Source organism: Oncorhynchus tshawytscha, linkage group LG27 (genome assembly GCF_018296145.1).
Source record: "Oncorhynchus tshawytscha isolate Ot180627B linkage group LG27, Otsh_v2.0, whole genome shotgun sequence".
Lineage (NCBI taxonomy): Eukaryota > Metazoa > Chordata > Actinopteri > Salmoniformes > Salmonidae > Oncorhynchus > Oncorhynchus tshawytscha.
Genome location: NC_056455.1, coordinates 8,734,594 through 8,749,522, shown reverse-complemented (window position 1 = coordinate 8,749,522; position 14,929 = coordinate 8,734,594). Strand labels below are relative to the sequence as shown.

At 43.3% G+C, this 14,929-nt stretch overlaps 1 protein-coding gene across 1 annotated transcript in view; it reads left to right on the top strand.

Annotated features, from left to right (window-relative positions):
* Positions 1 to 2,001: 2,001 nt before the first annotated feature.
* The window catches only part of LOC112225727 (signal transducer and activator of transcription 5B-like), a 129,933-nt gene continuing 117,005 nt past the window's right edge, over positions 2,002 to 14,929 (top strand). Inside the window, exon 1 of the mRNA XM_042307452.1 lies at positions 2,002 to 2,169. The gene's annotated coding sequence lies outside the window, so the exon portion shown is untranslated. The remainder of the gene's footprint in view (positions 2,170 to 14,929) is intronic.

Genomic DNA, 14,929 nt, shown 5'->3' with positions numbered 1-14,929 from the left:
GTTTATGCAGTATCAATCACACAACTTAACATGTAATTTACTGTTCAGTCTCTATGGACCAACACTGCTGGGATTGGGTGCATGTAGGCCTTTCTATCGGTAATGGAGGTTATTCAATGAGATTCATATTTTCTGATAGTTTTTTGTCTCCAGCCATATACTTAGCTATGTACAAACATACACGCACATAACTACCAAAACCTGCTTTTGTGTGTAAAGGTTACCAGGGCCTGAGGCATACACGGATCTGTCTCTCTTCTACTCCCTGTCAGTCTTACTATGCATCTCACTTGGTGGGAACCATTCTGTGGTTGTTTTGTTCAGTCTGTTTGTAAAGCTGGTAGACGGCTGCTGCTGGCCCTCTCCCAATTAACACACTGCATGTGTGCGCTCAAACATTTTCTTTAAATCGTTATTTTTCCAGCTTTAGTTGTTCTGCAAGATGACGTCACTGCCAGCACTCATTGTATGCCCAATGAGAGATTGCTGGATGAAGTTTTAGGGCCAACTATTACTCTGTTATTAAAAATCTGGAATCCTAAATGATATCCAAAACATATCCACTTTAACCCTGTCTATTCCTCTACCACCAGATGTCACTATGCGCCTCCAGCTAGAGAATATGCCAATATTACAATGCGCAGCATTTTAAAGTTTGAGTTTCCATGATGATCACATCCATACATGATCACTTTGAGGACTAATAACAACGGGATGTTTTACAGTCAATCTAAATGTTTTTGTAATCTACCATACAGGATTTTTTTTTTTTGCTGTTGGTGTGTGGATCTGTTTAAATCTGTGTGAATTGCGTGTAGCACAGATTTGACCATTTAAACTTATTTACAGTTGGAAAGGGCTGAGAAAAAGACTCCCTCTGGGAAGTGACACACAGCCTCTCTCTGCTAACACCTCTCAGGCTCTGGTGCGGTCTGCAGCCAAAACATTATATTCATGTGAAGGGAGAAGGATGCTGTGCTTAAATCTGCTGCCTGCAAGGACATAGCAAAAGATGAATCACTTTCATTCAATCTTTCATTCACTCCACCTTGCATTTGACTAGAAAGTGCTCTGCTTTTAGTCAAATGAGACAAAAGCCACTGCCTATTTTGTTCACAAACAAAGTACTTATAAAATGGATGCTATTTTCCATCTGACCTGACAGACCCTTAGCTGTGTGTTGAAGGTCTGTCTGTCAGTGGCTATATGAGTGCATAGCAGAACAAAGAGGGTACAAAGGCCTACAAATCTGAGAAAAGTTTCTCACTCTTGGCCTTGCTGCTTCCTAGAGCTGGGCTTCTCCATCTCTTCAACTTCCCATTGGTTTTCTCCACTTTCTTCCCATTGCGACACATTGAAGGAAATGTGCAAATGTTGGCCGATTCTTGTGAACACCTGTTATGTGATTCAATGTGGTTCGTCAATAGGCTATGTACTGACTACACATATGTACTGTTGTGTTATTTAGAAATAAATCACATTACTCTTACAAAGGCTACTTCAGTTACTACAAGACTACTTCTAATGATGATTATAACAATAGCATATAACATGATAATATGTAGGAAAATAATAAACTATTTCTCCTTCATCTATTTATTATTATTATTGTTGTTATTTCATCATCAATACAGAATTAGATAATTTGATCATTTAATTGCCTTACATTTGTAAGGTTAGGCTATATTATGCTGGTAAATTAACTTACTGAAGTAGGGACAATATATTGCACATGTTCATGTTTTCATATGACAATATTCGTCTGTCAAACAGACAACGCCGGAAGTGGGCGGTTAGAGAGGGAGAGAACATAGACGGTCCCTGCTGTCTGGGATCCTTGGGAAGTCGTACCCCCCCCCATTGAAGTTTGCATTTAAAATGGTTAAGGTAAGGGTTGGGTAAGGGTTATGTTTGATGTTAGGGTAAGGGTAGTTAGTATGTGTTAAGGTTAGGGTTTAGGATATGGACGTCCCAGGGATCCCATATAGCACTGACTGATCCTAGAGGGGAGAGCAAGCGAAAGACACGAGAGAGAGAGAACGAAAAAAACTGCGTAGCGAACAGTTAGAAAGAGACCGGAGAGCTTCATTTTCTGGGTCGTACGTACGTTGCGGAGCTTTCCCTTACTTTTATGCAAAAAAAGACAACTCAATTGATCGTCCCGTCAAGGTAGGTTTGTTAACTATGTCAGCTTCGAGAAGATTTTGGACAAGCATATTTCGTGCAGACGGTGTCTATTGCGAAAGAATGTTCTGACAGCGCTTTGTAAACAAACTATGGTTAGAGTTGTGCGGCTCTGCCATCTGTTACGTTAGCCGAACGTGGTTATAATGTCACCGACAATACCACATGTGAACCTACAAATATATATTTTCCCACTTTACAGTATTGATTGACTATATTGTTAATATACTATTTACTTTGTTATTGGTGTTTGTTGACCCTGTCTCCTATATATATATAATATATATAGGAGACAGGGTCAACATATATATATATATATATATATATATATATATTGAATCAACAGGCTGAGTCCAACCCCCTCCTGGGAGTCAAGCGAGAACTCGAATACGCTAGATCATTTATTCTCTTCAACATTACACAATGTTTTTAACAGAACGCCTTGAAGGCTACATTATTAACATCATTTGCATGTAGGCTATAACACATGTTATTGCGGATCATTGAAATAGCTTGTAGCCAAGGTCAAACGCAAATTGGAATGTGAGTTTATTCTATCAAACCGTTAGCCAGCGCGAGGCGCATATCATGGTATAATGAATGTGCGTGTGGAACTCCTCTCAAGAATTTGTGTTGTAGCCTAACAGGTGAAAGTTCAACTTCTATTGCACATCTGTGTTAGTTAGGTAACTTTCGAATTTAGATAAGAACTAGATAAATACATGATCAGTGCAACAAAGAAACTGAGTAGTAATCCACTGTAAAGTGTTTGTGGAGATTGCACAAACACTTTACAGTGGATTATTTGGCAGAATGTTTTTCAGGGAGATGTTTTTTATTTTGTCCAAGTTTGCTGGTGAAAATGGGCGCGTACCGTTTCTAAATTTAAGGAATAATTTGACAAAATGTTAACAGCCATGTGATAATACACAACTGTGCACAATGACACAATTGCTACTGTAGGCCATATTGGTGGCAGACTTTTTATTTGGTGTTGAGGTAATCGATGTGAAATGGCCCGGGTATGGGCGAGGGGACGGTCTAAAGTTATGCTGTTACATTGATATGCTGGTAAAGTAGCCCAATGTTTATCTTATTGCACCTGGAGAGCAAGGCATCCTGGCTATTGGTCAGGTGATGCAGTCAAGGTGTGACATTCTCTCTGCTCCTGTTTCTTTGAGTGCTTTATGCCAGTTGTTCTCCAAGCCTCCTTACCACAACTGAGTAAATGTGGGTGTTTGGAACACAAACAATGGATTTCATTTAAGACGCTTTATGTCAATGATTCAAATTTAAATCTGGAATAAAACAAGCCACATCATCTAGTTGTTCTAATAGTCTCCCAATCCCTCATTGATATGTGTCAGTTAGTGTTTTACTTGTTTTATAACAAAATGGCCACACAGGATGCTGTGTAAAATGTGGTCAGTTGTCATAACAATGAAAACAAACATGAAAACAAATAACAAACACATGCTGTATGAGTAATTGCTCTGAGCGGGTGAATCAAATCACATTTAATTAGTATTGTTGGCCCTTTAGAACCAAAACTATCACTCTGTTTGCTTTCTTATTCCCCTCTTGTGAGAAACGAGCTCAACACATTTTGTACGCAATGGGCTTCAACTAACCTGAGATGAATTGATTCACACGGTGTTATCAAGGGGGCTCATTCACTTGTTTTCGTTCACAACTGTTGCTCTTGGGGTTAGAAGAAGCACCGTCACAGTACCGATGACGTGGATGGCGGTTAAATGCGGAAGGCACATTTCGGTGGGATATATTCAGTTGTGCAACTGACCAGGTGTCCCCTTCACCTTTCCCGAATGAATGTCACTGAAGCCACTGATGTGGTGGCATTAAAATGCCACTGAAAGCAGTGGTTGTGGTTGTTGTCACTTGAAGAGATGGACATGTCCCATAATAGTACACTGTGTGACTCACATGCAAAGGTATGCAATTGGAAACATAGTTGTTGGTGTTTAGCTGAAATGTCACCACGTACATTGACGTTATAGTGTATGACTAGACTGTCATATAGCTCAACCGTACAAGCACAGACAGGTCTCTGTATAAAGAAAACACCCCTAAATTGTTGATGACTAAAATGTCAATGTCACTGCGAGCTTTGAGTGGTGATAAGATTTGTGTGTGTGTGTGTGCGTGTGTGTGTCCGTGTGTGTGTGTGTGTGTCCGTGTGTGTGTGTGTGTCCGCGTGTGTGTGCGTTACAACCACACCGAGTATGGACATTGATGTTTGTTTAAAGAAACTCAGATAAAGAAAGTCATTACTTCCTGTGATGCAGTTTGATTGCACCCCACCTTGTCCCTGTGTATCCTACCTCTTTCATGTTGTAATGACATTATACACACACCAACTGACAGCAGCACAGGTCAGGATGCTTTGATGAGTGTTTTGCTAACCGGGGGTAACAGTCAAGTGCACGACCAGACTTCCTTGACCCTGCCCACCACCCCTTGAAAATGAATGGATTTGGTAGATGTTTTTATTTTTCTGACCCCCTGCAGTTATAGTTTTGCCTGACGACTCATTCTGAATTTAACTCTGCTGCTCTATCGATCGCTCCATACATTCATGGTGGAGAAGAAATGGTAGTGGGTGGGGTGTTTGGCCGAAGTGATGTGGATGGGTAGTCAGGCTAGTTAGAATTGGAAGAGGAAGTGCAAACTCTAACATAGCCTATTAGCTGGAAAGGTATCTCCAAACACATTTTTGCTAGTAGAAGCTGTTTAGCTGGTTAAACAAAGGTTAGTCATATGTGTTGGCAAAAACTAATGTCCAAGTCAAGAATGCTTACCAGCAGCCTTACCTGCTTTTTTCAGTCTATGTCAGATACACCAGTGAGTGTAATTAGCTCCAATTACTGTGATTTGCTAAATATTAGGAGTTCAGAAATCAAGTTGACATAAACATTTGTTTATTCTGTTGTTGCTTGTGATGGTCATTTGTAATATTCATTAAAAGAAGGATCCCCAGTTTAATACCCCTGATCTAGCTGAATTCTCTGACCCATATCTCCTCCACAGCATGTACCTTCCCCTCACAATTCACCACCCACAACCACTCCTTATTCCTCCCCCACCACCCACAACCACTCCTTATTCCTCCATTACCAACAACCACTCCTTATTTCTCCACCACCCACAACCACTCCTTATTCCTATACCACCCACAACCCTTCCCTATTCCTATACCACCCACAACCACTCCTTATTCCTATACCACCCACAACCCCTCCTTATTCCTATACCACCCACACCCACTCCTTATTCCTATACCACCCACAACCACTCCTTATTCCTCCATTACCAACAACCACTCCTTATTTCTCCACCACCCACAACCACTCCTTATTCCTATACCACCCACAACCCTTCCCTATTCCTATACCACCCACAACCACTCCTTATTCCTATACCACCCACAACCACTCCTTATTCCTCCCCCACCACCCACAACCACTCCTTATTCCTCCCCCAACACCCACAACCACTCCTTATTCCTCCCCCACCACCCACAACCACTCCTTATTCCTATACCACCCACAACCCCTCCTTATTCCTATACCACCCACAACCACTCCTTATTCCTCCATTACCAACAACCACTCCTTATTCCTATACCACCCACAACCCCTCCTTATTCCTATACCACCCACAACCACTCATTACTCCTATACCACCCACAACCACTCCTTATTCCGATAACACCCACAACCACTCCTTATTTCTCCACCACCCACAACCACTCCGTATTCCTATACCACCCACAACCACTCCTTATTCCTATACCACCCACAACCACCCCTTATTCCTATACCACCCACAACCACTCCTTATGCCTCCCCCACCACCCACAACCACTCCTTATTCCTCCATTACCAACAACCACTCCTTATTTCCCCACCACCCACAACCACTCCTTATTCCTCCATTACCAACAACCACTCCTTATTCCTATACCACCCACAACCACTCCTTATTCCTATACCACCCACAACCACTCTTTATTCCTCCATTACCAACAACCATTCCTTATTCCTCCACCACCCACAACCACTCCTTATTCCTCCACCACCCACAAACACTCCTTATTCCTCTACCACCCACAAACACTCCTTATTCCTCCCCACCCACAACCACTCCTTATTCCTCCACAACTCACAACCCACAACCACTCCTTATTCCTCCACCACCCACAACCACTACTTATTCCCCCACCACCCACAACCACTACTTATTCCCCCACCACCCACAACCACTCCCTATTCCTTAACCACCCACAAACACGCCTTATTCCTCCGCCACCCACAACCTCTACTTATTCCCCCACAACGCACAAACACTCCTTATTCCTCCACCACCCACAACCACTCCTTATTCCTCCACCACCCACAACCACTCCGTATTCCTCCACCACCCACACCCATTCCTTATTCCTCCACCACCCACCACCCCTTATTCCTCCACCACCCACAACCCCCTCCTTATTCCTCCACCACTCACAACCACTCCTTATTCCTCTACCACCCACAACCACTCCTTATTCCTCCACCACCCACAAAACTCTTTATTCCTCCAGCACCCAGAACCACTCCTTATTCCTCCACCACCCTTTCACCATCCAGGGCTCTCTGACTAGTTGGGTACTCAACATCAGGTCATCTTGGCTGTTTGGTTCGAGGTAGAGATTGAAAGAAGGATGCTTGCAGTATTGATGTTCCTGACCCGAGTGCTCCTGTCATACCACGTTCACTGCTATCTACTACTTCTCCCTGGGGCTGCATGCCCTTTAGCAGATGAGGACTTTTGAAAAAAGAGTGTTGACTTTGGCTCTATATATGTTTTATTACTTAGATTGGATTTTTGAAAGGTTTCTGGCTCTGTTCCATTTGCTCTTTGGCTGCTTATAAGTTCTGCTATATCACTGTATTGGGCTTTCTGTCCTGATGCCTGTAAAGTATTTGTGGTACTGGGTCCTGTAGATTTTCCTTAATGGATTGTCTGCCCAGCTTCATCTGCACAATTTGGGATGTGTTTTCCCTCGCTAAAATAAATAAGCACTTGGTCAGACATCAATAAAAACCGTTATGGTAAACCATCAAGGATTGTTTGCACCACTTAACCCTGACCCACTTGACATTATGTGAAGCGCTGCCTGCGGAGCCCACATGGTTAATTCAACTGGACTATGTTACTGGCCATTTCCACTGCCAAGACAAAGTTTCAGAGGTCGTGTTGTGTCTGGCTAGCGCGGACAGTTGGCATGCCGGGCACACATGAGTTGGACGGCACAACCTGTCCTAAGCAGGGAGGGAGCAGAAACAGACACAGAGAGACAGCTCCAGAAACAGCAGGGGAACAGGGGAAACCCTATGCTTAAGGATCCCGTCTCTCAACAGGCAGGGCAGGCCATGTGGTCACAGCATGCCCGTGTGCTTAGCCAGGGTTCCCCCACTTTATCTCCTTCCCTGCTACCAGGCAAGCCATGGCAGGGATACTGACCTGATGGGTCTTTACTGGAAGGGCTGCAGGAAAGAGGAAGATGAGAGGTTTTGGGGCATGGGCGGGTTGTTTTGGGGCATGGGCGGGTTGCTCTGATGCTGATGAAAAGGGATGGTTAGTTGAAGTATTCCATTCATGCCTGTGATGAATTAATGGATGTAACACATTATAATTTTGTGGTTTCCATGGCGCTGTGAGGTCACACAGGCAGAGAGCTCTGTACATATTGTACATATTTTAGGGTTGGACTCATTTAGTCGACTGTTCGATTGTTTGGTCAATAGGCTGTTGGTCGGCTGATATTTCTTGAGCCGAGCAGGTGCACAAGACACCTGTCTGATTCGCGCCTGTGTCTCAGTGGACTAATCCAATGCGGAGGCCACAGGGAGGGCATAGTCCATCACTCTAAGACATGTGATACTGATATTGTATATGCTTGTATTATGTCAAAAATAATGGTGCAACACTAATATATCTAATATTATTTCATAACAAATGTTGGGTACGGTTGCTATGTGCATAATAGCAAAGTTAACCAGCATATTGGGATTGAGAACCATGTGGTGGAGGCAGCAGCAGCAGAGACAAGGAAACGGCCCTTGCCTTAGCCTAATTGTCAAAGAAAATTGAGTAGCGAGGAAATCCCAACTTCATTTGGTCTATAATCAATAGCCTAACTTAAATGTGTAAAGCATCCATATATAGTGTCTTCAGAAAGTATTCAGACCCCTTGACTTTTTCAGCATTCTGTTAGGTTACGGCCTTGTTCTAAAACGGATTCAATATTTTTTTCCCTAAGCAATCTACACACAATATCCCATAATGACAAAGCGAAAACAGGTTTTTAGGAAAATTCAAAACAGAAATACCTTATTTACATAAGTATTCAGACCCTTTGCTATGAGACTTGAAATTGAGCTCAGGTGCATCCTGTTTCCATCGATCATCCTTGAGATGTTTCCACAACTTCATTGGAGTCCACCTGTGGTAAATTAAATTGATTGGACATGATTTGAAAAGGCACACACCTGTCTATATAAGGTCCCACAGTTGACAGTGCATGTCAGAGCAAAAACCAAGCCATGAGGTCGAAGGAATTGTCCTTAGAGCTCCAAGACAGGATTGTGTCAAGGCACAGATCTGGGGAAGGGTCAAAAAAAATTCTGGTCCCCAAGAACACAGAGGCCTCCATCATTCTTAAATGGAAGATGTTTGGAACCACCAAGACTCTTCGTAGAGCTGGCCGACGGGCCAAACTGAGCAATTGGGGGAGAAGGGCCTTGTTCGGAGAGGTGACCAAGAACCCGATGATCACTCTGACAGAGCTCTAGAGTTCCCCTGTGGAGATGGGAGAACTTTCCAGAAGGACAACCATCTCTGCAGCACTCCACCAATCAGGCCTTTATGGCAGAGTGGCTAGACAGAAGCCACTCCTCCGTAAAAGGAACATGACAGCCCGCTTGGAGTTTGCCAAAAGGCACCTAAAGGACTCTCAGACCATGAGAAACAAGACTTTCTGGTCTGATGAAAACAAGATTGAACTCTTTGGCCTGAATGCCAAGCGTCACATCTGGAGGAAACCAGGCACCATTTTCAGGGGCAGGGACTGGGAGACTAGTCAGGATCGAGGCAAAGATGAACGGAGCAAAGTACAGAGAGATCCTTGATGAAAACCTGCTCCAGAGCTCTCAGGACCTCAGACTGGGGTGAAGGTTCACCTTCCAACAGGACAACAACCCTAAACACACAGCCAAGACCACACAGGAGTGGCTTCGGGACATGTCTCAGAATGTCCTTGAGTGGCCCAGCCAGAGCCCGTACTTGAACCCGATCAAACATCTCTGGAGAGACCTGAAAATAGCTGTTCAGCAACACTCCCCATCCAACCTGACAGAACTTTAGAGGTCGGCAGGGAAGAATGGGAGAAATTCCCCGAATCCAGGTGTTCCAATAAATTAGCAAACATTTCTAAAACACTTTTTTTTTTCTTTTTCACTATGGGGTCTTGTGTATAGATTTTCAGATATATATATATATATTTTAATACATTTTTGAATAAGGCTGTAACGTAACGTGGAAAAAGTCAAGGAGTCTGAGTACTTTCTGAAGGCACAGTATATCTACAGAAATTAGACAGATTTAGCTTATGTTAGCCTGTTTGAGTGTTTGTTTAATAGCCTACTAATTCCGTGAGCACCAAGCCTCATGCAACGGCAAAATGTCAGCTGAAGCAAATTCCCAGATTCCGCTTTTTGATCTCTGCTATGCTATAATGAAGGCTTTACATTTTATTTTTGTTAGAACAGACTTATAATTTATTCAGTGTTGTTTACACTTCCAAACCGTCAGAAAAAAATGATATTGTAATCTAACAGCACCTGTCATTGCTGTAATGAAAAGCACTATACAAATACAATCTGTTTTTATTATGAAGATTATTGTTATTAATAATCTTAATCATAATATTAATGGTGTAAACTGTATTTGGGAAAAGTTCCCGGCTTGGTTATCAGTCATTAATCCCTTGTCCTGTCAGAATGCCTTGAGTCAGGAGTCACACAGTCACAGATTATCTCATACAGTTGAGGAGAGGAAGCCATCCAAGCCAGGTGAAAAATAAATTTTTACAACCTGTGTGTTGTGATAATTGCATTGTTTGCTCTATAACCTGTTAGTTCATATGCCTTGCCACTGTGATATATAGGCCTAAGGTCGAGACAATGAGAAGACACAGTGGCAGAATAAATTCAACCGCACCTTTGTTTCATCACAAAACCGGAGAGCAACATCTGTCCTGTGAAGTCCACAAAGCATATTGCATGTACAGTAACATGACCTACACCATGGTCAATCAAGGTAATGTTTCCGACATTTTCAAACTACGAAACAACTATTGATTTAGAACCATGGAGAGTTACTTCAAAACAGGAGCTGCCTCCACTACTCCAGCACCATTTACACTTCAACATTTCAACATCAAATCACCTCTGCTTAGTCTAATACAGACAGTATTAACAAGATACCAAAAATAGTTTAGTTCAATGAAAGCCAAATGAGATGTGGCTGTCCATGGTTCTGATTTCCGTGTGTGTGTGTGTGTGTGTGTGTGTGTGTGTGTGTGCATGCGTTTGTGCGTGCAAGTCGAAAAAAACATGTTGACTCGCCCTACTTGTAGAGAAACAACCAAAGCCATCCTCCTCTCTTTCATGACTCTATCATACAGTACACGCTTTTAGTTTTTGTTGTCCTAGTCTACCTGGCTAAAATGCTTGCTCGCTAGCCTAACTTCCTTTCATGGCCAACGATGCACCAGGCCAGCTAGTTTACATTAGCGTACTACATCTAGCTACATATTGAACTTTCATCTTCTCATTCCAGGGGCACAATGTATGGTTAGATCAGAATCGCTGTTATAGTCATTGTCCAGTACGGAGAATTAAGTCAAACCACAAGTCCAAATCCCTATCTCCATCCTTGGCTAATTTAGCAAAGGGACGATTTTAGCTAGCTAGCCACCGGAGGACAATGACAATAAGATTTGTTTTACTGTAAATTACATGTTGCTTCGGATGTGATGTGATTGGTGTGGAGCTAAATCCCAACTGACTTCCCACGCTTGACACTTTTTTTTGGCGTGCCAGGACCATTCACAGTTGATCTCACTCAGTCTATCTCAATGCCGATTGGCTATTATTATTTTATTATTTTTCAAGGGAAGCCAAATGCTCGCTGGCTTCCCTTGCTTTCAATTCTAAGGGCGGCAACAATGTCATACTCTTTTAAACCAGACAGCTTCAGATAGATGGCCTACACATATTGAAGGAAAATGCTGAAACACAGAGGGGGTGGCATCTCTTGGCATCCATGAATACACGCCACTGGAGTAGGGAGGGAAGGAAGGAGGAAGAAAAGGGGAGGAGGTGTTGATAGGAGGTTGAAATTGTCCATGTTTGACCATTGAATATCGTAAAGGCTGTTATTGGTGTAGGATAATCAAATGTTAGAGTAGGACTAAGAGGGGGTTCCAATTTGAGCAGGAGGAAGTGTTGCCCAATCAGAGTGCGGTGTCATGTAGGCTACAAGGAAGTGGGCGCCTTCAACATTGAAGCCGACTTTAAAGGCGAGTCGAGACTGACTGATCTACAAATCTCTGTGCATCTAAAAAAACGACTCAATCTTAGTTGTAGATCAGTCAGTCACTATTTACCCATGATGCATCGCGGTGTTAATGATGTCAAACACAGCCATTGAGTACCTCGGTGCGTGGCGTGGCCTTTTTCAGATGGCCACGGTGTTGATTGTTTTCTTTTTACATTCTCTCTCGTCTCTCCTCTCTGCCTTTAGCTGAGTAACAGTGTGTTGTCCAGTCCAAGCAGAGATCAAACCTCACTAGGGTGAGCGTGAAACGGGTCGAAAATGTTTTCAAGCAGAGAGAGGAGGAAGGGAGGAAGAGAGAAAGACAGTTAAAGGGAAAGAGATACTGTAGTAGGGGAGGAGTCCCCGGGTCTATGAGAAAGCATGTGGTGGTGAAAGCAAGGCTCACGCTAACCCCCACCAACCCCGCCCCTTTCAGTTGGGCTCAAACTAATCCTATCGTCACATGACCTCCAGAGCTCTCAGCCTTGCCTAGGCAGGACTGATCGGTCTGTCAAATACATCATGTAGCCTGGGTCACGGTTGACAGCTACATCACATTACTCTGAAGTTTGTATCTAGTAACACTAAATGGGCTACATTGTAAACAAGAGGTTTATCATCCAACTAAAATCCTTCCTTTTTAAAATGGTTAAAATGGTCCACAATGTCCTCAACACCCATGGAGTTGGCTCACTCCTGCTGGTCTTGATGTGCCAGGGCAACGTATCTCTCTGTCTCTCTCTCTCTACCTCTTTCACTTTTGCTCTCTCTCATTCACTGTATTTCTCTGCTAGACTGTAAAAAAATATATGTATTTGAAAGATTTCTCCCTCCCTCTGTGTTGCGCACCAGACACTGAGACGTGTGATAAGGCCTCCGGATATTATCTTTATGACACACAAGAAATGACCAGCGCTCTCGAAGAAGGTCCCTCTCAGCCCTCACTCTCAGCCAGCCATGGGAAGGTAGCATGCAAATTAGGGAGGGCCATGTGGCTGTGAGCATCATGTTTTTCCTCAAATGTCGCCTGTGGATATTGTTGTTTTCGCTGTGATTCCGCGTTTCTGACTGAGTTAAGCAGACTGGGTTAAATGTGATATGTATTTGTTAAATGTGATGGTATTTGGATGTACCTTACTTAATTAACTTTTATTTCTGGTTAATTCCTTCTTAAATGTCCATTGGTATTTTATTGGGGTTGGGGGATAACTGGTGTTATCTATCCTTGTTGCAATATGCAAATTGAATGCAAATCGAAACCAGAATTTCAAGCTATTCTCAGTTTTTTGCTGTTAAAAAGTAAAAAGCTACAACCACTTCACCAGAGTTACATTCAATAGACTCTAAACAGGAACATTTTCACATTGAACCAATGCTCATTTGCATTCCCATAGCATTTACAGTATATTCTTAATTTATTTGGGGGGTTCTTTTTACCCCTTTTTCGTGATATCCAATTGATAGTTACAGTCTTGTCCCATCGTTGCAACTCCCGTACGGACTCGGGAGAGGTGAAGGCAGAGAGCAATGTCTCCTCTGAAACATGACCCTGCCAAGCCGCTCTGCTTTTTGACACCCTGCCTGCTTAACCTGGAAGCCAGCCGCACCAACGTGTCAGAGGAAACACCGTACAGCTGGCGACCAAAGCCAGCCTGCATGTGCCCGGCCCACAACAAGGAGTAACTAGAGCACGATGAGACAAGGACAACCCAGCCAGCCAAACCCTCCCCTAACCCGGACGACGCCCTGCCAATTGTGCGCCACCTCATGGGTCTCCCGGTCGCGGCCGGCTGCGACACAGCCTGGGATCAAACCCGGGTCTGTAGTGACGCCTCAAGCACTGTGATGCAGAGCCCTAGACCGCTGCGCCACTCAGGAGGCCCTATTTACAGTATGTTGTAATTGTTTCAATTATTGTGATATCATATGACTGTGATATCATTTTGTCCAGCCCAACATATTGTTTTCAAAGTAATGAATCGAAAGCTACCCAATCTTCGTAAGGCATGCTCACCTCATGCAGGGTTGGCACCGGGGGGTATGAAAGAAGGCGTTTGAACTGTGATGTTTGATCAACTCTACAGGAGGTCCAATTTGCTGCAGGTCACGTTATGCTGGACGGCAGAATTCATTCATATGGTAGCAAATATCAATATCACTTACATGCCGCTCAGAGCAAGACATAGCTACCATGCTAACCACTTTGGGCTCTGATGTTGAAAACATGTATCTGTCCGTTGGAGATAGAGACCAGTACAGCCTACTAAGGGTTAATCCCCAGCCGATCACTTGATTCCACATCAGTGGTTCCTAAACTTTTGTTTGCATCAACAAAAAATTGCCACAAGCCTAAAAAGCTTTCTTGATACCCACCAATCCGACAAATTCTCACCTAGCCTTCAGGTGCCACAGACTTTCTCACCCTGCACTCTTTAAACTTCTGGCTACACTGTCCTGTCAAGACAGGCACCGATCATAGATTTGTAAATGAAGAGAAAGATTTAACAGAATGGACTGGATAAGTGAACAGATGTCGGATCTTAATTTGAGCCAGTTTGCTATAACACAAAAATAATCCTGCAGCAACAGGAAATGTGAATTATTATGCGGATTATAATGATTGGAGATTTTCTTCTACAATAGGGTGATCTAATTTAAAATCCTACATCTGTAGCTAGCTATACTATCTACAGTATGTTGTATGCATCTGTGTGACCAGTGTTCCTGTTGTTCAGTGGATAAGGCGAGGCAGTGATATCTCCCCAGATAACCTGGAGGAGAGACTAATCTAGTGGCTCCAGTAATGCACTAGAGGTCAGGGGTCATCTGCTCTGCCATTACTGCCATAAATCAGCCTGGCATCAGCCTTGCAGTAGTTCACAGAAAGGTCAAGCCTAATAAACTCACCCATGACTCGACCAATGGCTGGCTGCTATTCTGAAGATTATTATGTACTCCAGTGGTGATGTCATCTAAACTCTTACGGTCCTCCACTGATGATTTCTGTTTCTAAACCTATCAGGTCATTTTGGTCTGGCGTTTGGTTTATATTTTGCCTCGTCTTTCCTGGTTTTGGTTTTGT